The 21,992-nt window shown below is 51.7% G+C and overlaps 1 protein-coding gene across 6 annotated transcripts in view; it reads right to left on the reverse strand.

Moving 5' to 3' along the window:
- CHST15 (carbohydrate sulfotransferase 15) overlaps window positions 1-16,493 on the reverse strand; it is an 89,815-nt gene extending 73,322 nt beyond the window's left edge. For 2 of the 6 annotated variants that reach the window (XM_003816301.5, XM_055093439.2), the window contains exon 1: window positions 12,256-12,389. The gene's annotated coding sequence lies outside the window, so the exon portion shown is untranslated. Of the gene's footprint in view, window positions 1-12,158; window positions 12,180-12,255; window positions 12,390-12,644; window positions 12,778-13,403 lie in introns of those variants that run through there. The other 4 variants (XM_003816300.7, XM_008969365.5, XM_055093438.2 and 1 more) reach the window with 4 other exon arrangements.
- Between the last annotated feature and the right edge of the window lie 5,499 nt (window positions 16,494-21,992).

The raw sequence follows: 21,992 nt of genomic DNA on the forward strand, positions 1-21,992 counted from the left end.
TGGGGTTTTGCTTTGTTTTTTGCTAGCCCTGTTTTCTGAAACTCTGCAGCAGCTGCAGGCCAGCGAGCATCAGACAGGTGTTCTTTACCCAGAGACGGGACGGGGAGAAGGCAGAGCTGCAAATGTCAGTGCAGAGGATGCAGAAGAGAAGAAAATCAACCCAGGCGTCCAATAAACCAAGTCTCTTTCTCCCGAGCATAAATGAATCCCATCCCATCAACAGGTTCTCCCCTTGGGGTCCTGGCACTGACTGTTCCCTCCTTCCAAGCATCAGACAGCAGCACCCTCTGACCATTCAAGAATCAACGGAGATGTCACCTTTGTGGAAAGGCCTTTCCCGCCCACCAGCTGGTCACTCCAGCACATGGCCCTTATGCCTGTCTATTCTCTGATATTTGCGACCTTGTCTGCTGCCTGTCTCTCTCCATGAGGATATGCCCTCTGTGAGCACTGGGACCCTGTGTATCTAACTCACTGCTAGATCCCCAGCTCCTAGAACAGCATGGGGTACACAGCAGGGCCTCAATAAAGAGTTCTTTTCACTGGAGGGTGACTCTCAAGAGGATGTGCAGAGCCTGAGTCAGAAGAGTTGAAGACATTGAAGGGCCAGGCTCCCAAATGTTCTTCTTGATCAAAGCTGAAGGATTAGGGCAAGTCACTGACTTCTGCAGGCCTCCGTTTCCCCAGCTATAAACAGACGATCTGAAAGACACTCACCATCCCTGCACTATGGGTCGAAGTTTTCAATTATTCACTATACTCTTGCCTGTTTTCCTTTCACCCATCTGTCTGTCCATCGGCCCAATCATTCTTTCCCATGGACTAGGCCCTGGGGATGCCACGTTGAATAAGACACATTTCCTGTTCTGAAGGAACAGATAACCTTCCAGTGGCAGAGACACAAAGGAGGCAATTCTGCACTGACCAGCTATCTGTCAAAGGAGACTCCTGGGCCTCCAGCCTGGGCCACTGTGGGGATGAGAATGGGGTCCTTCCCCAAGAGAAAAACAGATCTAAAATTCCACCACTGCTACCAAGTGATGAACAACGTGTGTTAGTTACAATCAGGGAATCTGAACATGAAACTCAAAGACAGTCACAAAGTCTCATCACAGATTGAGGACAAATGAGGCTCATTCCTGAGACCACTGTGCTAATTATCTGTCCCTTATCTTTGCCATAGGAGAACTGGAAATTCTCATTAGAAGAATGATTACAATCACTGCTAAGTTCCCTCAGTGTTTCTTAGCTAAAGAGCTTAACGAATCCAGGTCCATGCATGCACACACACACACGCATGCACACACACACGCGTGCACACACACACAAATGCCCAGCATCCATCCCCGGAGACTTGATGTAACAGAGCTGATGTAGAACCAAAGTATGTGCATTTCTTTCAATAAGCTCCGTGGGGGTTGCAAAGCGGCGCCCCTGATTTATAGCCACAGAGTTTCTGCCAAGTTTACTTCTTATTACAGTTGTAAAGGTGCTTTAGAATATCAGTGATAACAATGAGATAGATATCCATAAGGATTTTAACAGAACTTTCCTAAGCACAGAGAACACTCCAGCCACAAAACACTTTTATCTACCTCATCAGAGCTAAGTGGTGCCTGGGAACATAAATGCTGGAAGGACCAGCCTGAGGACACAGCCGCCCTGTGGGACCACACCCCCAGGCCATGCAAGAAACCTGGCCCAGGGAGATCTCCCGGCCTGGCCTCCACATATTTCTTTCAATGCTTTCACCCAGCGTACCCTTGAAAAAACAACTTCCTAATGTATCCTGGAGTCACAATTACAGCCCCTTGCTTATTATGGGCTTGGCCAAATCAGATAAAATTTCATTCTCTGAATTGGTTCCTAATTTAATTATTCCCCGGATAAGCAGCCGGGCCGCCCATCACCGCGAGGGAGAAAGAACTAGAAAGATGCTGGCGCCACAAGTTGCAGTTCTTATTCGGCCGCTGGTGGATGGGGAGATGTTCTGGGCCTTGGACATCAGATGGACATTGGATGGACAGACAGATGGGTGAAAGGAAAACAGGCAAGAGTACATTGGATAACTGAAAACCCTGACCCATAATCACATAAAAGAGGGCAAGCTAACCACCATCTGTTCACCCAACCCACCTTAATCTGCTGCCCCAGGCCAGTCAAGAAGGCAACCTGGGGTTTTAGTAAGAGTTTAGGGAGAACTTTTGGAGTAATTGGATTGTAACTCCAAAAACCGGTATTCAATCCTGTCTATGCGTGGCCTCTCTGGCCCTCAGCTTCCCCATCTATAAAAAGGGGCTGAACCATGTTCGCCCGAAGGCCTTTCCAGCTCTAAAATTCAGACAATTCAGTATCTCAGCCAGGATCACTGACAGGGGGATCGGGATCCCATCTAAGAACAAAGCCTTTTCTAGGGCCAGGGAAAGAGCGTTGTTTAAAAAATGAATCTTATTATTAGAAGAAAGTGAAAACATCTCATAAAACATAACCCTAGAAACGGAAACACATGTCCACACCCAAAGAAGCTTGTACACAAACGTTTACGGCCGCCTCATTCATAAGAGCCAAAGGTGGAGACCACCGAAGTGTCTATCAATGGACAAATGGATCCATGAAACTGTGGTCTGTCCGTGCGATGGAATATTATTCAGCCATGAAAAGGAAGGAAGTGCTGACGCATGCCACAGCATGGATGAACCATGACAGTTACACAGGGTAAAAGAAGCCAGTCACAAAAGACCTCATTCTATGTGATTCTGCTCATACGAAAGTCCACAATAGAGGAATTGGGCTGGACAGAGACAAGAAGTAGATTTGTGGTTGCTCAAGGCTGAAGGGTACATGTGGGGGAATGGGGAGATAAAGGGGTGATAGCTAAGGGGTACAAGATGTCTTTTTGAGATTAAAAAAAGTTCTAAAATTAGCTGTGGTAGTGGTTGCACGTATCTGTCAATATACTAAAAAACATGGAATTGTATACTTTGGGTGAATTTTATGGTGTGTGAATTACATTTCAGTAAAGCTGTTAAAGAAGAATAGATTGAACAGGTTTTTCAAAAGTCTGCTTTATGATTTTTTTAATAAATCAGTTGAGAACTTTGAAAGATACACATGCATGTCCTTCGGCACTTCTGTGGCTTCCTAAGTGATCCAGCGGGTGACTTCCAGTGAGCACGTCTTCTCACCCTTCCATCAACCAAAAAAACTGCTGACTCAAAAGGGGGCAGGCCTGCATTTTTCTATCGACTTGTTTCCATTTTAATGGCCAAAAGCAAATTTATTTTCCACCACTCAAATGGCAACTGAAGCTTCATCTTCTTTTCAATACATCATTTTTCTTCTCTGAGCCAAATTTTATACAATGCAAAAGATCCCTGGATTTTCTATTGTTGATAGGTGAGCAAACGATTTTTTCTTTTTCTTTTTTTTTCTTTTTTTTTGCCTGGAAGATGTTTCTGAGTAGGAGCTCACAGTCACCCAGCTCCCACTCTTCTCTTCTGTACATCTCCTCATATCTAATTTCTCATAGAAACTGCTATCAAGTGGGTATAAATAGCTTTTCAAAGTTAGGACGACACAAAATGTCAGGCTGATACTGTTCTCGTTAGTCGGAGCATGCTTTCTGCCCCCTCATTTATTCCCACTAATAACTTTCTTAGGCAAGTTCAGCGTGTCCTAAAAGCAGCTATTTCCTCTGACTTTCGCTATAATGCACTTGGATCACTGACCTGATGCGGCATGGGACTCGGCCTTTCTGGAACATATTTTCTTTATTAAAAACTGTGACAGATGATGAGAGAGGATCACGCCACCACGGGTCAGGCTGGAGATGACCACAGGTGAGGAAGTGGTAAGCCTCCACAGTTCAACACGCCCAGAGCTCAGAGGAAGATGGTCCTTCCCAAGGCTCACAGTTTCTAAGCCCACACAATGTTTCAGAGAGGGTGCCCAGGCAGAGAGATGTCAGATACTCTGAGGCTCAGGAGGCTGCACCTTTGCAAGGCAGAGCTAGGGAAGGAAAGACGGAAGGGTCTCTGCTGCCCCAAGGAGTCCAGTCCTGAGGCATCAGTGTTCAGTGGGACGGAGGAGGAGCTGACCCTCCCAAGGGCAGGGGCCAGGCGCTGGCTGGGAAGCAAGGACAAAGGAAGCCCTTGGTACCTGCCTCTCGGGGAGTCACAGCTGAGGGCCCAGGACCCTCCTGGCTGTCTTCTCATCTGCCCTTCATCCTGTGATGAGACAAGAGGGAGGTTGCCAGTTGGGGGCCCACCTGCATTCGGTCCTCCCCTGCAGGCCAGCTGACCTCCATGGCCCAACCTTCTCCGTTAGAGCCTCTGGGCCAGAAGGTGACCATTGAAAGCTGCCCAGAGAGCCTTAGGAACAAGCTCCCCCATACCAGGGGCAAATGGCCTGCCCAGCTCCTGCTGCCCCATCAAGCCCCCCACTACCGAGAACAGGCCGAGGCCAAACTAGAGATGACATCCCACCCACAGTAAGGGATTAACCAATCATCCGGGTTGTCCTTCATAGAAAAATTAAAGCTAAACAGCCCCCAGGAATCCAGTGGAGGAAGACACCACACAGAGGCCTTCACAGTTCACCTCTGAACCGGACATGAGAACTTCCTGCTCCCTCCACCAGACCACAGAAAGGACACTAAAACTCCCGAACATCTTCCTAGAGCAACAGCAACTCCGAAGTCAAGCATCTGGTTACGTGACACAGAGGTCAGCCAGCTGCAGCCAAATCCCCACCTGGATGTCCAGGAAACCAACAACAGAGAAGCCAGGCCCCTGATGATACCCACAAGATCTCGGCCAAAACTCCTCCACCCCACCGCCCTGGGCCGCTGCAGCTACCAGGCAGAACCATCAGAAGTGTGTGGAGAGAAACGCAAGCCTTCGGCCCACACTCCCCGGGGCAACCCTGCTTTCTTGTAATCCTGGCAGTTCCTTCCATGCACAAAGCAAACAGGGTTTGGTGTGTACATTTGGAAGACTCTTTACATACACAGGTTCACAAAGCAGAGAAAATTAATCCTCAGTAGACCCATAGTCTGATTTGGGGTTTGGAAATTATAGTCCCTAAAAATACATGCCAGGACATACTTTATATTTTTAATGCAAATATTTACATTCCAAACAAAGGAGCATGGAACTTGAAGCCAAGCTATTTATACCAGCTATAAGAAACACCAGCAGCCTCCACATTTCTCGCCTGAGTAGACGGCTCCGCTTATATTCCTGAAACAACAACCAAATTTCCATAACATTTTCCCCTAAGGCTCTCAAGACACAAAAAACTGTGGTCACTATGTTTTCATAGCCCCAAAACCTAATGCCAGGAAATCCAAGGTTATTCCATTAGACTCTCGACTCCTTGGGAAATTGAGTGACAAGTGTGAGCTCTCCTGTGCCACACTATCAAACTCAGCGTTCACATAAAACCTCCAGGAGAACCTAGCCTTTGGAAGAATCATTTTTAATTGATGCGTTAATGCAACACATGGCAGTCACTGGCCACTAAGTGAGAGTCCAGCTACATGGATGTACCGTGAGCCCCAGACACCCTCCTCCTGAAGAGAGCCTCATCAGGCTGGGAGAGCAGACTGCACCCAGGAAACTGGAGCCCAGCACCGTGTGGGACAGGGTCAAGGTTGAGAAATACAATAGAGGAAAACTGCAGAAGCTCAGAGGAGGAAGGATCCACACCTGGATGGGGGAGGGAGGTACGGGGAGGAGATAGCAAGAATGACTGGCAAACACTTCCTGAAGGCAGTGGGGGTGGGGGGCTCGATGATGAAGTAGGCAAATGTGGGGGCTCCCCCTCTCCAGTGGCCGGGGGACCCAAGTGCAGCCAGGTCCAGGCCCGGCTGGCCAGGCGTCTCGTTGCAAACACGGAACCAGGTCTGGTAAAAGCACAGGCCCTGTGGGGGGCTGGGACCAAGAGAGAGGAGGCAGAGAAGCTTCTCCAGGCCCAGGCTAGGAGTCGACCACTACCTCAGCTCCCTGTGAATTGCGTTCAACTTAGAATGTGACCTTGAGATCCATGGATCACCATTATCTCAATCATGCTCTGCCAACAAGTAGGAAAGAGATGTTCTTGAATTTAAAGCCAGATTATTTCCTACAGCAGACAACAACACCGATTTGACACACTGTGGCCACTTCTACCAAGTACGTACCTAACAGATGCCATTGACCACCCTCCAACCGTGGGCCGGGCACGGAGCCCAGCACATCATATTCCTTGCCACAGGGCGACTGTTCTCCACCACCCCAGATGTTTCCTTCCATGAGGAGGAAGCTCCCCCTGTGTAACTTTCCTGTTGTCTATACGTGGTGGTTTCTACACCATCCCAGGAATATGGAAGGAGGGCCTGGACATGACAGCCCAGCCCTGCCTTTCCCCATGGCAAGGAGGCCCTTCGCCCTGCTGGGAGAGGCTCCTCCAGCTCCACAGGCGATGGGGTGGGCGGGTCTGCCTGACTGCCCCTGTTCTCCACTTCCTTGCCCACTGGTTCAGCCACATTCTCCAACAACAGCTGCAGTCGGGAACAGCCATCGCATGCGGATTTCCACCTGCCTTCCTCCTCCTCCTCCTCCTCCTCTATCTCTCCATAGGTTTAGACCTCACCCAGAAAAAAGTGATTCCATGTGGGGAGCTCCCCTGAACCCTGAATTGTACTATTTCAAATACTCAAGCCACCCAACCAGGTAGAGATCATTAACCCCATTTTACAGATGGGGAAACCGAGATGCAAGCTAAGCCACTTGTTCAGAGCCACAGTAATGGGACGAAGCAGCACTGCATGAACTTGAACCTGAGTCAGCGTGGATCCCAGGCTCTACCCACTACCTGCCCTGCCCCACCCAGTGCCTATGCAATCTCACACCTGGGCTAAAAGAGCGTCCACGTCACGGGTGCCAAATATTTGGCTGACAAGAAACGTGAAGGTACAGGTGAACTTACCGCCATCAGCATGAGTGAGCTGCCAGGGGTTACAAAAGGGAACACAGCTGCCCAGACCACTTTCGTGGAAGGGTAAGATAATACATCTTACACCTCTCTCGACCTCTTCGACTCTGAAATGCAGGCTCTGGCCTCCTAGCAAAGGTGCCACAGGCCCAGTCCCTCGGGACAGCTACCTACAGGGACACAGAAAAGCAAAAGCAGGACAGAACCTCCCTGAGATAGATCCAGGGCCACCCTGGGAGGGATGGGATCGCCACTTCTCCTTGTATGCCCTCCCCCTTGCTGGTCACACCACTATATTTTTGACCACAGGGAGCAAAAGGGTCCGGCAGGGGCGTATTCTGTTTCAAGAGAAAATGCTAAGCCACCAAGTTCCAGCCTATTGTCAGAAAAACATAATTGTGCCTGGCCTGTATCTAATTATTTGCCCATGTTGGGGTATTTTCCAGGCACCTGGGTGCCTGGGCTGTCTGTTTCAATATTTTTACCACAAATGCAATTCTGGAAAGTGTCCAAGTTTCCATTATTATGATACCCTCTGCTTTTGAGGATCTGCCAGCCTTACTTTCTTCAGAGATCTAAAAGGCCTGGGCCACGATAAGTTCTAGAAATGTAAAATAGGCATCAGGGAGAGCCCGCCGAAGCCAGGAGGCCCCCCCCTCCAGGCCCCCTCTGGGCTCTTTTAAGCTGAGAGTGGGGTGAGATGTAACATTCACAAGCGAGCTACACCAGCACAGTTCCACCTAGAGCCACGCGGTCTCCTCTCTCTGGTTAATTGCATCAAATATGGGCACAGCGGAGCTGCTCCACAGCCTGGCTGCAAGGTCAGCTGAAGGGTCTTGAAGGGTAGCTGTTTACCAGTGTTCTCCTCGCACAGATGAGGAGACAGAGTCCAGAGAGTGAAGCCGCCACCCTAAGGAAACCTAGCTGGAGCCAAGGCTTGCAGGGGCTCCTGCCTATATCCTTTGAGGTAGAATATACTGGAATCAAATATGGAGACATGCACGGTTAGGAGCTCCGGGCTGAAGAATATCACCCGAGCCAGTGTTTACTGAGCACTTACTGGATGCCAGGCACTGTGCCAAGCACTGGCAGGTATTAACTCTGAAAAGACACCCGCCCTCAAGCCAGGGGGCGAAGTCTTCCCAGAACACTCCAATCTCAAAGTCGCTACCCCGGGCTCCTGCTGCACTTTGCCAAGCCCCGTAAGGTGCCTGTCAACGGCATTATATAACTCTGACTTGCACGAGCTCCACCTCGCCCACTGATCTGAGTGCTGTGCTCTGTGCTGAGCGCTGACTCTCTGCCCCCATGCACCTGGCCCAGGGTTGCAGGGCAGAAACGCTGCAGGTCCTGATGCAGACAGTCTCCTTTCCTCTCCATCCCTTTGGAAATCAGCGAAGATGAGAAACTGCTTCCCACTTGCCACCTCCCCACAACTTAACCACTTGCTGATTCACGCCGCCTCCTCCTTCTGGAGCCACAGTTGTTCTTCTCCCCTCACCCCCTTATTTCCCTCCTGCCTCCACCGTCATTCCCAATCCCTCCTCCTGCACATCCGGATGGCTGAGAGCTTGCTGTGTGTCATCTCCAACAGCTTCCCAGCCCTCTAAAGGACACAAAGGGATACACCTGTGTGACCTGTCTAGCAGAGGGCAAGCTTCAAACCTATAGGGACGCAGCACGTGATAGGTCTTGCGATGAACTGTCTTCCTCCCCAACTCCCATAGTTACAATTTAAAAAATCTATGTTGGCCCAAATGGACACAAAACCTTTCTCCTTCTTCCTGGACACTCCTAACTAGACACCTAGACTGGACACACTAATTAGATAACTGTTCCATTTATGGTCCATCTCCTGCTGTGGAGACACAGGTCTACACATAAATCATTTTGTCCCAGTGCTTTATTTGAAAGGAGAAACTATCTCAGTAAAGAAATCAGACCCTCATACTGGAGGCCAATAAAGAAATGCCTTGAGCAGTGGAAACACTCAGCCTCCCAACACTTAGCCAGCTAAGTGCAAACATGATCTCCTCATTCACAGCACTGGAACAGAGTGACCCTTTGAAGTAACTTAATCTCATACCTGAGCATCCCCTTTACAGACCAGAAGGGGAGGGAGGCTGCGTGATTCTCACCAGTGACTGAGTCACTTCCAAATCACAAGCTGCTAAAGAGACGTCCGCTGGCTGATTGCTCAGATCAATGACGCTCCCAAGTCAGCTACCACTTTTAAAAACAGTCTCTGCTTTTAGAATTTAGACGACTCTTTTTTCATACAAATGTGCTCCAAATGGCATCTCTGCAATCCTGGGCCTGCTGAGGCCCTAGGAACGGGGACAGGGCCTGAACGTGTAGATGGGAAAAATGACAGCTGCCAATTACAGGGAGTGTCCACTCCTCTGGGAGTTTCTAAGAGGCCTCAGCCCAGTACAGTGGAGATGAAGGAGCTGGCCAAGAGCTGGAGATCAGAGACCCCCTGACTTTCCACTTACTGGCTATGTGACCTTGGGCAAGTCACTCTCAACTTAATATTATACCTGAGCATCCCCTGTCCAGGGGGTGGGTGCCTCCCACCCACTGCTCTGAAATTCAATGTCCACACCTGGAAAAGGAGACTCCTCACACTCCCCCGAGTCCACCCTCCACTCCCCGACCCCTGCTCCCAAGCCTTGCTTTGCATCACCACCCTTCTGGGCTCTTATGGCAGCTTCTGGACCATTTGTCTGTCTACACAGCCAATTCCGCTTGTCCCCATCCCATGGGGCTGGGACCCTGTCTGTCCTAGCCCCGCCAAATCATCCCAGAGGCTCAGCTGTAGGATCTATTTGGTGAAAGGAATTATATGAAATGGTTCATGCAGATGACTTTCTACATCATGGGAATTCATTCAACAGCTGCTGAATGAACACATGGCACACGAGTACATGAAGGAGCTCTGCCCGCCTCACCTCCAGCCTAGGGACCTGGCCGCAGGCATGATGGGCAGCCATCAGTTCTTAGTCCCTGGGCCCACAATGGGTGTGGCTCCTGTGCCCTGCTCTCTGATGCAGTGACACCCTTCCCAATAGATAAGCACCGGGCCAGATGGCAAGCTTCAGACCTCCTGGAAGGGCACTCACCCCTAACCCTCTACCATACTTCTAGAATTTGAGCCCACATTTAAATACCCAGGCTGGAGAATCCTCTCAAAAATTCACAAGACCTATCGACTCTGTTTTCCCCCCAACTGGCTGGAGCTGAGTCTAGTCTGTCCCCTGTAGATGGGCATGTGCTCACCTGTTCAGGACAGCCCTGGGGTCTCCCTCTTCTCCCCAGCCCCCTCCACTAGCAGGGGACCTTCCAGCCGAACTCGAAATGGCTTGGACTACCACAATCCAGCACTAATCTACAGCTTCCCCTACTGCAGACTCCTGGGGCCCAGCTAGTTAACTTGGAGTTTCTTGTCTGCTGTTTCTCAAGACGCCAAATAAGTAGAATCCGCTTCCCGCTTTACCAACCTTTCCCCAAACACTTCTTCTTGATGCAGGAATTAATCTTCTCTCTTCCAGGCATGTGGAAAATCAAATGTTTCTGATATCTCACCTTTCCTGGCCAGGGGCAGCAGCAACCAGGGATGACAAAGGTGTGGAAGGAAACTGCAGCCCTCACAGCAGCCACGGTGACCGTGCTGGGTCCCTGGCCAGGACAGTGGCTCAGACATGGCGAGCTTTGATCATCCAAGAAAAGCAAGGCACACATGTGACCACTGTGGGCCGACCTGCCTGCCACCCCCCTGGACAATATCCTGGATGAACTACCCCTGCATGCTTCACCTACCAGCCAGCTCACTGCAATCATCCAAAGCCCAGAGGAGAGAGCCGCAAAGACAGGGTTGGACTTCTGCAGAGGGCTCCTGAGCTGGCTCTCCTCCGGAGCTGGACTTTGGAGGGAAGCCCAGACCTGCAGCTCCACCTCCAGCTCACCTATGTGCCCACAGGAAGGCCATTAACAAGCCACTTTACCTCACCAGCTCAGTGTGCCCATCTAGGAGGTGGCAAGAAAGAAAATCTTCTGACAGTTTCTCAGGAACTTGGGGGAGAAAAACTTGTTTGCAAAAACCTACCTACTTAGAAGGCATTTTTATTCCTATACTACTTTGAATAAAATCATATATGATCTATGTATGTCTTTATGTATCAATCAAGAGATCCTAGTTCAACATTCAGTTTGTAAAATTAGTAAGTGCCATGTTCTGGAAGGGAGGGTTTCTGATTTTGCAAGGTTGCCGGTCCTGGGAGGAGGAGCAGGAAAGTGGGGGATGGATAATGGTCCAGGAAGGTCCAAGGAGGGTCCAGGAGAAACGCTGGGCAAATCTCTAGGCCTCAGTTTACTTCGGGGCCCCTCAGGGGGGTGCAGATGCCCTCCGAGGCCTTTCTGCTCCAACACTGGGTGGCTACCCTAACCCACCGAGGCATCCCACAACACTCAGGAATTGCAGCTGATAAAGAGGGGCTGGGGGCACTGCTAGGGCGCCCAGAGGCAAGGTGAGCCCCTTTGCTCAGCCTCACTGACCGGCTTGTCACATCCCTCTGCGGGGCATCCCGGAGCCACACTTCATTCCCGAGAACTCGGTACAATTAATTTAACCAACGTGAACAAGGCGAAGGCGCCCAGCTGTCACAGCGGCTCCGCGCACGCAGGCAGACGAAGAAGGGCCCCCGCCCCCAGGAGCTGGTCCCAGCCTCCAGCCCGGCAGCCTCCTTCGAAGACTTCCCTACACTGGGCGCGGACCTCCAGCCGTCAGCAGCCAGCAACCCAGCCCCAGCCTTCCTCCTCTATACCCGCCGTCCCAGCCGCACCGGCCGGCCCCGGGCGCAGGGCGGGCGGGCAACGTGGGCACCCGGGCAACGTGGGCACCCGGACAGCGACGGGGAGGTCAAGCAGCTGTGCCCAGGACCCGGGCGGCTCCGAAGCCTCAACACGCACACACTCGCGCGCACGCCGGCCAATCGGTTGCCTGGAGGAGTCGGGAAGGTGCTTCCACGGCTCTTCATTCATTCTGCCAAAGGCAAGGTTCCCTTCGCCCCGGCGCCTCTATCCTGCCACCGCAGGGGGCCAATTGCGCCACAGCCCGCCACCCAGCCACCCACAGCCACCGCGTCCTATCTCCCGGCACACACAACCCAACAGACTCGCATTACATCTCCACCGCCAGCGTCGCCTCCGCGCCCCGGCCGCTGCCATCCGGCTCCCCAGCTTCGCCGCCCCGCTGCCCCGGCTCCCCGCCTCTGGCCTCACCGCGCGGCTCAGAGCTGCCTCGCTCGGCTCGCCGCACCCAGGCCGGCCAGGGACGCCGCCGCCACCGCCGGGAAGCGCCGGCAACTCCCGAGTCACGCCGCCTCCCGAGACGCGGCGGGGCGCAGGGAGGGGACAGCAGTGGGGGCGGGGCGGGGAGGAGGAAGGAGGAGGGGGCGGGGAGCAAAAGTTCACACCGCTCGGGGCTCAGCCGCTCCCCCATCTCTTCCCAGGCCCGCCCCCGCCATCCCCCTTCCCTGAACCGGGTCCCACGGGCTTAGGCGCGGGAGAGCTCTGGCCTCCCCGCCCGGAACCGCCGCAAGGCTAGAGCCAGGGTTCTGGAAGCGCATCCGAGCTCGAGACGGGGGAGAGAGTGGCGGATGCCCACTTACCTGCCCCGGGCCGCGCCTGGAAACTTCCCCAAAGTGCGATAGGGGTGTGGGGGCGGAGCGCAAGGCTGGGGGGAATCCCCGTCCCCTACCGCCAAAAGACGCGCGCTCACACCGCGAAAGCACTGGTCTGTCCGTCGGTCGGTCCCCCGCCTGCGGCTCCCAGAGCTGGGCGGTGCAGGGGCGCCCCGATTCCGACTACTGGGCTCCTTCTCCCGGACAGCCCACCGGTGCGTTCCACGCGGCTTGCGCCCCCCGCCGGCCACCGGCTATCCACGGCGCCACCACGCCACTGCTCGGTCCCCTGTCCCCTCGCTCCGGCCGCGTCCTCTCTGCGAGGGAGGGGGCGTGCGTCGCCGCTGGGTAACCCTTCCCGCGGGGTCCTCAAGCGCGCAGGGCGCCCGGAGCGCGGCCAGGACCAATGGCGAAGGGACTCCTCCCGCTGGGGATCGCTGAAGCCTCGGGGAGGCCGGGCCAAGGAGCCCGGGGCCCAAACCTGCCTCGGCTCGTCGCGCTCGCAAGTTCATTGTCTGCCTGGGCCGCCGCCGCCACCGCCACCGCCACCACCGCGCCGGGAGCGCCGCGGGGAGTGAGGCTGCGCGCCGCCTCCGCCGGCCCGGACTCCCTACGCCCAGCCCCGGCCGCCGCCGGCGCTGCCTGGCCCGAACCCGCGGAGGGGCGCCGGAGCCCCGAGCCCAGGGCCAGACCTCCTACCGCCGCTCCTTGCCGCCCCCACCTCGGCGTCTGGCACCTAACTTGTACCTGAGAAGCCTGAGTCCAGCCCGGGAGCCTCTGCGGCTCCGGCTCCGCGGGAGCGCGCCCAGCCCCGAGCCTCTAGCCCCGCATCCAGGGCGCGTCAACCTGACTCCCCGAGCGCTGGGAGGAAAAGTTTGGGAGTGACGTGCAGACGGCGAATGAAACATCCGAGGAGAACCCTCCCCCCGCCCCATGTCGCGCTGACACACATCAGCTCCAGTCTGGAATGCGAGATCAAGGCGTGTGCGCCGAGCGGTGGGTTTGGCCCCTGCCCCCGCCCCCTCCGAGTCAACACTGCTTGTGTGTTGCGGTGATTCCAAATAAAAGCACATCGAAACCCCTGAAATCTGGCAGTGACACCTTGCCAGATACTTCTTTTTTTTAAGGACAGAGTTTCGCTCTTGTTGCCCAGGCTGGAATGCAATGGCGCGATCTCGGCTCACTGCAACTTCCGCCTCCCTGGTTCAAGAGAGTCTCCTGCCTCAGCCTCCCGAGTAGCCGGGATGACAGGCATGCGCCACCACGCAAAATAGGCTAATTTTGTATTTTTAGTACAGACGGGGTTTCTCCACGTTGGTCAGGCTGGTCTCGAACTCCCGACCTCAGATGATCCGTCCGCCCCCGCCACCCAAAGTGCTGGGATTACAGGCGTGAGCCACCGCGCCCGGCCGCCAGAGACATCTTTAAGGAACTTGGCGGTCTGGAGCCAGCCCGTACATTAATATTCAAGGCCACAGCGCTGGTGAGTTCGGCGCCCTCTGTTGTATTTTTGCATCCCGGGAAGGCTGGCCCGGCTCTTTGGCCCAGCGTGTTTTGCTTCCGCGGGGAGGTAAAGCTCTGCAGGACCCCGATCGCCACTGCCTGCCGCAGTGGCCTGGAGTCGGCTGCCCCAGGGAACCACCTGGACAGCCCGAGGGCAAGAAAGCGGCACCAGTGGCCGACTCCACTGACTCTGGGCTGAAGATGCCATCAGTTAAAGAAAAGACACATGAAATTCTGGCAGATTCGCTCAGAGGGCGCTTGGAGCACCAAGCCCAGCCTCTCAGGAAACTGAGGTCCAAGGGACAAAAAGAATCTGCGGTCTTTTGCCGGCCTGTGTTCCCGTGGCCAGAGTCCAGCACCCTCTTCCTCGAAGCAACCAGAAGTGGAAATGAAAGTGCTCCGTTAACTGTAGACTACATGCCACCGAAGGGTCATTCCTGACAGTGGCTTCTCCCCATTATCTCTTTATTGCTGGAGGCTTCATCTCGCCCCCCTGAAGCTACAGTCCACCCTGAGGTCATAAACTTCTGCTCAGCACCCATGGCAACTAATGCAGAGGTCACCATCAGAGGATTATAACTGCAGATGGGAAACCGGGATGAGAGGGGAGTTCTTTAAAATCCTGTCTTGTTTTCCTGCAAATAATGCCTCTTACATAAAATCTGCGAAGAAAGATGAATGCAGCAAAGAGACTTGCCTTAGAATCTCAGACTAGATTGCTTTTTCCATATAGACTCCACTTGGTGGTTTTTGTTCTTTATTATTTTTTTAAACAAAAACCTATTTCTGAAAATACAACGAGCTGCTTTTTGCAGGGTTCACAATTCCCAATAGATGATGATGCCATTTTTCAAGGTCTCACACACGTTGTGGCTTTGGGGCTTATTTATTAGCTCCCAAGAAAAGCCTGCCTTTCAGTGAGGTTTATATACTCGAGTAATTGCATCAGGGGACACAGAGCAGGTTGCTGTTAAAGAGGGTTGGTTGTACATGCGTCTGCAAGGAAGGCCCTGGGCCAGGCAGCTGTCAGACCAGTGTGCAACGGGTTTAAACAAACACAGGGAAGGGTCTGTGGAAACAGCGAGGAGGGAATCCCCTCCTGTAAGGGTGTGTGGAACATTATTCCAGGGCCACACATACTGCCAGGGAATAATGCCTTTCCTCTCCTCCCTCCAAGTAAACACGTAACTCCGTTATGGAGATGGCGCTGGGCCCACCCAGATCACTTTCAAATTCAGGTGTCAGAAACCACGGTTGACATGGAGCAAATTGTTTTTAAGTAAAAATCACGGTGCCGCTTTGATATGAATTCCACCAGGGACTTTCCAAAGGTATTTATACACGTGCCCGAGATTAACTAGAAGGTGATTTTTTCCTTTCAACCTTAATTTCAAAAAATTACCCAAGAATTGCACTTGGGCCTGTTATTGCAGAGAATTGAAAGAACACCCAAATGCCAGGTCCCTGTGGATGGGTGGAAGGATAGACAAATAAATGTGTAACTGCAAGAGAGGTTGGTACCAACATGGTATTAGCAAGTCACGGCTGAAAAAAATGCAGATACCGGCCAAGCACGGTAGCTCACGCCTGTAATCACAACACTTTGGGAGGCCGAGGCAGGTGGATCACTTAAGGTCAGGAGTTCGAGACAAGCCTGGCCAACATGGTGAAACCCCGTCTCCACTAAAAATACAAAAATTAGCTAGGCGTGGTGGCGCATGCCCGTAGATTCAAAGAGAATCCCTGGAACCCGGGAGGCAGAGGTTGCAGTGAGCCGAGATCACACCACTGCACCCCAGCCTGGGCGACAGAGTGAGACTCCCTCTCAAAAAAAAAAAAAAAAAGAAAGAAAAAAGAAAAAAAAAATGCAGATACTTTCAGAAAATAAATCCCCACTTCCCGTGTGTGCACTCTAGGCCCCCACAACTGTGGATTTAAATTGCCTGGGTTCAAATTCTACTTCTGCCACCCACTAGCTGAGCAACCCTGGGCAAGTCACTTCTTTCTGTGCCTCAGTTTGAGGCTTCTGGTAGCACCCACGAGCAGTCAATTGAGCTGTTGATCCCAACTCCTCATTCTCCCGTGGTGGTTATCACACATCAGCATCCTTGTCACAGCCTTCCAGTGCAGGGACTGTACTTCCCCATTCCTTGACTTTGGACTTGCTTTAGACAATGAGATAATGGGGAATATAACTGGATCAGAGGCTTGGAATGTGCTTGCAGGGCCAGACCTGCTTTCCTCTGCTCTGGTGGTCCACCATGAGACGAACATGTTGCTGCCTCTTCCAGAGAGGCTTCAGAATGAACACACAAGGAAGAAACCTGAACTTGACTCGCTGTCTGGAGCCATGTCACTCCACATACAGCAGGACTCAGAGCTGCTTTAGGCAACCTACAGAACATGAGCAAGGCAGGGAAAATGCTTATTGTTGCAAGCCACTGAATGTTGCAAAGTGTTTTGTTACACAGCATTGTTGTGGCTGTAGCTGGCTGATACATGGCCTCAGTGGGCTGGTGTCAAGACTGAAGACAAAGTATTTTAAAAATACTCAGCACAATTCCTGGGACACAGTAAGAGTTGAAAATAGTAGTTCTTATTAGTAATCATTATTATTGCAAGTAGTTTTACCCATGATAGTCACATAATTGAATGTTTGTTAACGTGCAATTACGTAATGAATTGAATCCATGAATAAGTATAACTTGAATAAAGATTCTGTAAGAGATGCTACAAGGACACCAGCAACCTGGAATGTCAGGGACCTGCCACAATCCTTAAAATCACATTCACTCACTCACTCACTCATTCATTCATTCATTCATTCAGCAGACACTCTCTGAACACCTGCTGTGTGCCACTCACAGGGCTGAATGTGGGAACCACTAAGGTCACTAAGACTCAGCCCCCTCCTGAAGAAAGGGACCTTCAAAGTCCCACCTTGTGACAAGCACTGTGCTAAGCACTTTCCCATGCCTATGAGGCCAGTATTACTTATCCCTATTTTTCAGGCCAGGAGACTGAGGCTTACAAACCAAACACTCAAAGACAAAAGGCCATGCCTATTCCATGAGTGTGCACCAGTGCCCATGAATTCAAATTCATAGTGGGCAGACCCATTAGGGAAGCGCTGTGTGGCAGGGCAAAGAATGGACACACCTTGTCACTCTCTGCCTCCTGCATGCTAGGAGGGGCTCAGTAAACACTGAGGCTCAGGAGCCCCAGGTCCTGCTCCTGCCACTGAAAAGGGCTGCACCTGGGTGTGAGGGAGCCCTTGGGGTCATTGCGGAGGCCTTCAAATTCATTTTGGCAGCCCTGGCTTCAGATTTCTGCCACCTCTGCCACCAGTAACGACCTGCCTCCCACTCTGTGACTTTGACAAATTTAGACTGCTCAGTAACCTGAAGTGCATCTCAATTTCATAAATTTAGCAATGCTCTGGTTAGGCGGCTCCCTTCTGCAGTAATGCATCCATTAAGTGCACTTTAAGCCCATTTTGGTATGCTAATCCATCACAAATCGACGTGAAATTTGGGTTCTTGTGAAAATTTCCTACACCCCATCCAAAACCTCTACCGGATTTAGGACAATAACAACTAGTGGTTCCTTAGAACAGCAGACTTCGGCTCTGCATCAAACCTTCAGTGAAAAAAGGAATGGGGCTTGTTTTAAACCAATGTCCAGACTTGTATATTCACGAGCGCCGTCTGCTCTTACAGGGTCCCCCTGAGGGGCAGTTCGCTTGTTCCAAAAGTGCTGCGGCAGCTTTAAGATTTCAGAACTCTATTCCAGAGGAACGGAGTCCTGTATGTCTCTGCATGCCCCTCCCCTAGCTCAGAGCCTGTAAATGTTTACGAATGACCCAGTTGGAATCACCTGGCTTGATTAGCACTTACTCATCCGTCAGACTTCGTTAGCTTCATATGATTTTCACTATGTCCTGATGAAGACTGGGGATCCTAAAATACAGGCAGAAGCCTCCGAAGGAAAATCAGATGCAGACCCCCAGTGCCCCCAGGGATGACCACATCATCATGATGGTGCAACCTGTTTATCCTACAGCCTCTGAGGCCGGAAGGAATATGCAGCCAGTAATTGACAATACAAAGAACCTACAGGTGATAAAAGAGACATAATGTCATTGTTATCACCACCTAAGACTCTGTTGCTACCAACTGTTGAAGGACAGCACCTATTAAGTAGATGTTTTTAGCTGCATAATAGACATTTCGCCAATAAGATAAAGTTTACAGCTGGTAGCGTTCTCACTTACTTGCTTCTGTCATAAGATCTACAACCCATTCAACAGCAAAAATGAGCTGCTGACTTGGTAAATTTAGAGCAGCGTCGCCTGCCCTAGATGTGAAATACCTCAGCCTTCTAAATAAATTTCATTTTCCTGGTTGAGCATTTAATGCAGTGAAATGTTACAAAGCGGTGTTTAGGAGGATAATAGAAATGAACACCCACAGGCAGACGCGGCGAGCAGTGCATCACGACGGGCACTCCTCCCTAGCCCAGCTTTGCTGCCAGCTCCAACCCAGACCTGCTTCACCCCCACCACCCCGGGCTCTGTGAGTGTCCACAATGCACCTTCTCAGGTGGCGCCTGTGGGAGAAGTCTCCATGACATCTTTACTGCTGCTCCTTTACCCCAGTTCAGTGAGCCACCGTCCTCTTCCCAAGCCTGGCTCATCTTGGAAGTACACAGACAGTTTTCAAAATGCAGATGCCTAGGCCCCAGTACCAGAGATTCTATTACAGTGGGGTGGGGCCAGTCATCTGAATCAGAGTGTCTGGGGTGGCACCTGGGCACCCGTGGATTTAATAAGCTCCCTCAGCGCGCATTGACCTTTGAGAGCTGCTGGTTTGGACCGGTCTCATGTCTCCCTCGGGGCTGTCATGATAGCCTCCTCCTGCTACTTTCCCTGCCTCCTCTCCCGACGTCTGCTAACTGGTTCTTTCTACTTACACAGCCAGGGTCTTTCCAAAACACAGATCTGATCCTGTCAGCCCCATGACTAAACAGCTTTGATGCCCATCCTTAGTGCCTCCCCTGCACCAACAAGGTTAGCCAGGTCCGAGTCCACATTGCCAGGCTGTGCAGCTGTGGTCCTGCCTCTTCCCTGGGCCCATCTCCCTCCCTGGCTCCTGGACACCCATCAGCTCCATCCACATGGCTTCCCAAAGTGGCTCAGGGTCAATAGACAGAGTGGTTCTGAAAAGATGAGTCCTGTGACAACGTCACCACAGAACACTGGTGTCTGCTTCCAGGGACTCTCTGCTCTTAGATGGGGGTTGGCTCTTAGGAGTTGCTTAGACAAAATTGAAGCCTGCTGTGGGTATGGCTGTGGGTGTGGGTGAGAGCTGGGGGCGGGGAGTGGTGTGAGCACCTGTTCAGGGGTGTGCCCCACCCCCACCAGACCCGTGCTAGGCTCACCTGAGCACTTGGGACATGGGCTGCAAGCACCCAGACTCCACCTCTGACCTCAGCTCCATTCCTCCTTTGCTGTGACCCCCTCTGAGCCTCACATCCCTCCCCGTGACATGAAATGTGGAAGAGGATTCTCTTCTGGGACTGTCCCCTGTCAAGAGTCACCCAAAATCGGTATCATTCATTGTGAGAAGTGAACAGAAAGGGATTTCCTCCCTCTCTGAATCGACCTTCTGTTGCTGAGTAAGAAATTACCAGAACTTCATGACTTAAAGCAACATCTTTTTTTTTTTTTAATCTCACAGCCTGTAGACCAGAATTCTGGTGGAGTCTCTGCTCTGGGTCTCACAAGAATGAAGGGAAGGTGTCAGTCAGGCTAGGCTCAAACCTACAGGTCCTGGGGAGGGATCCAAGTCTTAGCTGCTGATAAAACTAAGGCCCCCATTTCCTTGCTGGGTGCCAACATAGGTGCACTCTCTATGCTTAGAGGCCACCCACATTCCTTCTATGTGGCCCTCTCCACCTTCCAGACAGCAACAGCATTTCAAGTCTTTCTCACTCTTCAAACCTCTCTGCCCTCCTTTTCTGCCAGCTTTTAAGGGCTCATGTGATTCCATTAAGCCCACCGAGGATAATTCAAAAATAATCCCCTCTGCTAAAGTCAACTGATTAGTAACCTTAATTACATTTGTAGAGCCTCGTTTCTTATGTAACCCAACATATTCACGAGCATGACACCAGGGCACAGGTAAAGGTGATGGGGGAAAAGGTCACAATTCTCCAGAGAAACAGAACCAATAAGGATGTATGTATAAATGCACTCATGTATGTATTTGTGCACCATAAGAAACTGGCTCACATGATCATGGAAGCTAAGGAGTCCTGGCCCACAAGTCTCTGCCTGAGTCTGACTCTGAAGGCAGGAGGGGGCCGGCATCCCAGGTGAAAGACAGTGGGGCAGAGAGAGAGAGGACTCTTTCTTACTCAGCCCTATGTTCTATTAAGGCCCGTATTGAATTAGAAAATATCCGCCCTCCCTGGGGAGGGCAGTCTGCTTTGCTCCATCTACCAATGCAAATATTAGTTTCATCCCAAAACACTCTGATGTGGTTTGGCTGTGTCCCTACACAAATCTCATCTTGAACTGTAGTTCCCATTATCCCCATGTGTTGTGGGTGGAACCTGGTGGGAGGTGATTGAATCACAGGGGCCGTTACCCCCATGCTGTTCTCATGATAGTGAGTGAGTTCTCATGAAATCTGATGGTTTTATAAGGGGCTTTCCCCCAACCTTCACTCAGCATTTCTCCTTTTTGTCGCCATGTGAAGAAGGGCATGTTTGCTTCCCCTTCCACCATGATTGTAAGTTTCCTGAGGCCTCCCCAGCCATGCGGAACTGTGAGTCCATTAAACCTTTTTTCTTTTTAGATTACCCAGTCTCTGGTAATGTCTTTATTAGCAGCGTGAGAATGGACTAATACATACCCCCACAGACAGGCCCAGAAAAAAATGTTTGACCAGATATCTGGGCACCCCATGGCCCAGCCAAGTTGACACAAAAATTAACCATCCCAGGGGTCATTTAAAATTTGGCCTACCTCACCCTTTGCGTTAGGAGTTCCAACCAGCTATCTTGTCCCACTTCTTCAGCAAATATTTTCTGAGCAGGCTCCAGGGACATCACACATGAGCCTCCAGGACTCCCACCCTACCCTTGGGAGGCCCACAGTCTGAAAGGCTACAGACAGGGAAGAACCAGGTGCCACGCCCACGTCAGGGCTGGGGCAGGTGGCTGCCCCCCATCAGGTGCAAGTTCTTGCGCACTCAGTGAGAAGCCAGCCCAGGCAAGTGTTCCCAGCCACATCACTCCAGGCCATGCTCAGGGATTTGCTTTACACAGGGACTCCCTGTGCAATGACTAACTCACCATGTTCTTTTGATATAGTCACACAGAAGCAGTTGACACTGAAATATACACAGGCGGAGTTCTATGGTGGCTGGGAGTTGCTTCAATAATGGGCTGTGGGATGAGCTGGGGGTGTCAAAAAATGAGACCAGCCAAGGTCATTGAGGCTGGCGGGTGGCATGCTGGCATTCATCCCTATTTCTGGTCTATATTTGGAAACATTCATTAAAAAAGGGTTTTAAAAATGCATTTTAAATGACAATTTTTGTCTTCATCACAAAGGAAAAACCACCATCATTTACCATAAAAAAATCACAAAGTAAGTACAATGAAAAGAAAACAAAGTTACTCAACTCCAACTAGGTACTAATGAGTCCTTTTTCCTTGTTAACAGGAATATGAGTGAGTGCCAGAGTTTAGGGCCCAGGGTCCAGCAGGCTTTCTCACAGGGATCAGGTTTTAAGAAGATGCATCAGTTTTATTTTTATCTTTCTG

This window comes from Pan paniscus, chromosome 8 (assembly GCF_029289425.2).
Source record: "Pan paniscus chromosome 8, NHGRI_mPanPan1-v2.0_pri, whole genome shotgun sequence".
Lineage (NCBI taxonomy): Eukaryota > Metazoa > Chordata > Mammalia > Primates > Hominidae > Pan > Pan paniscus.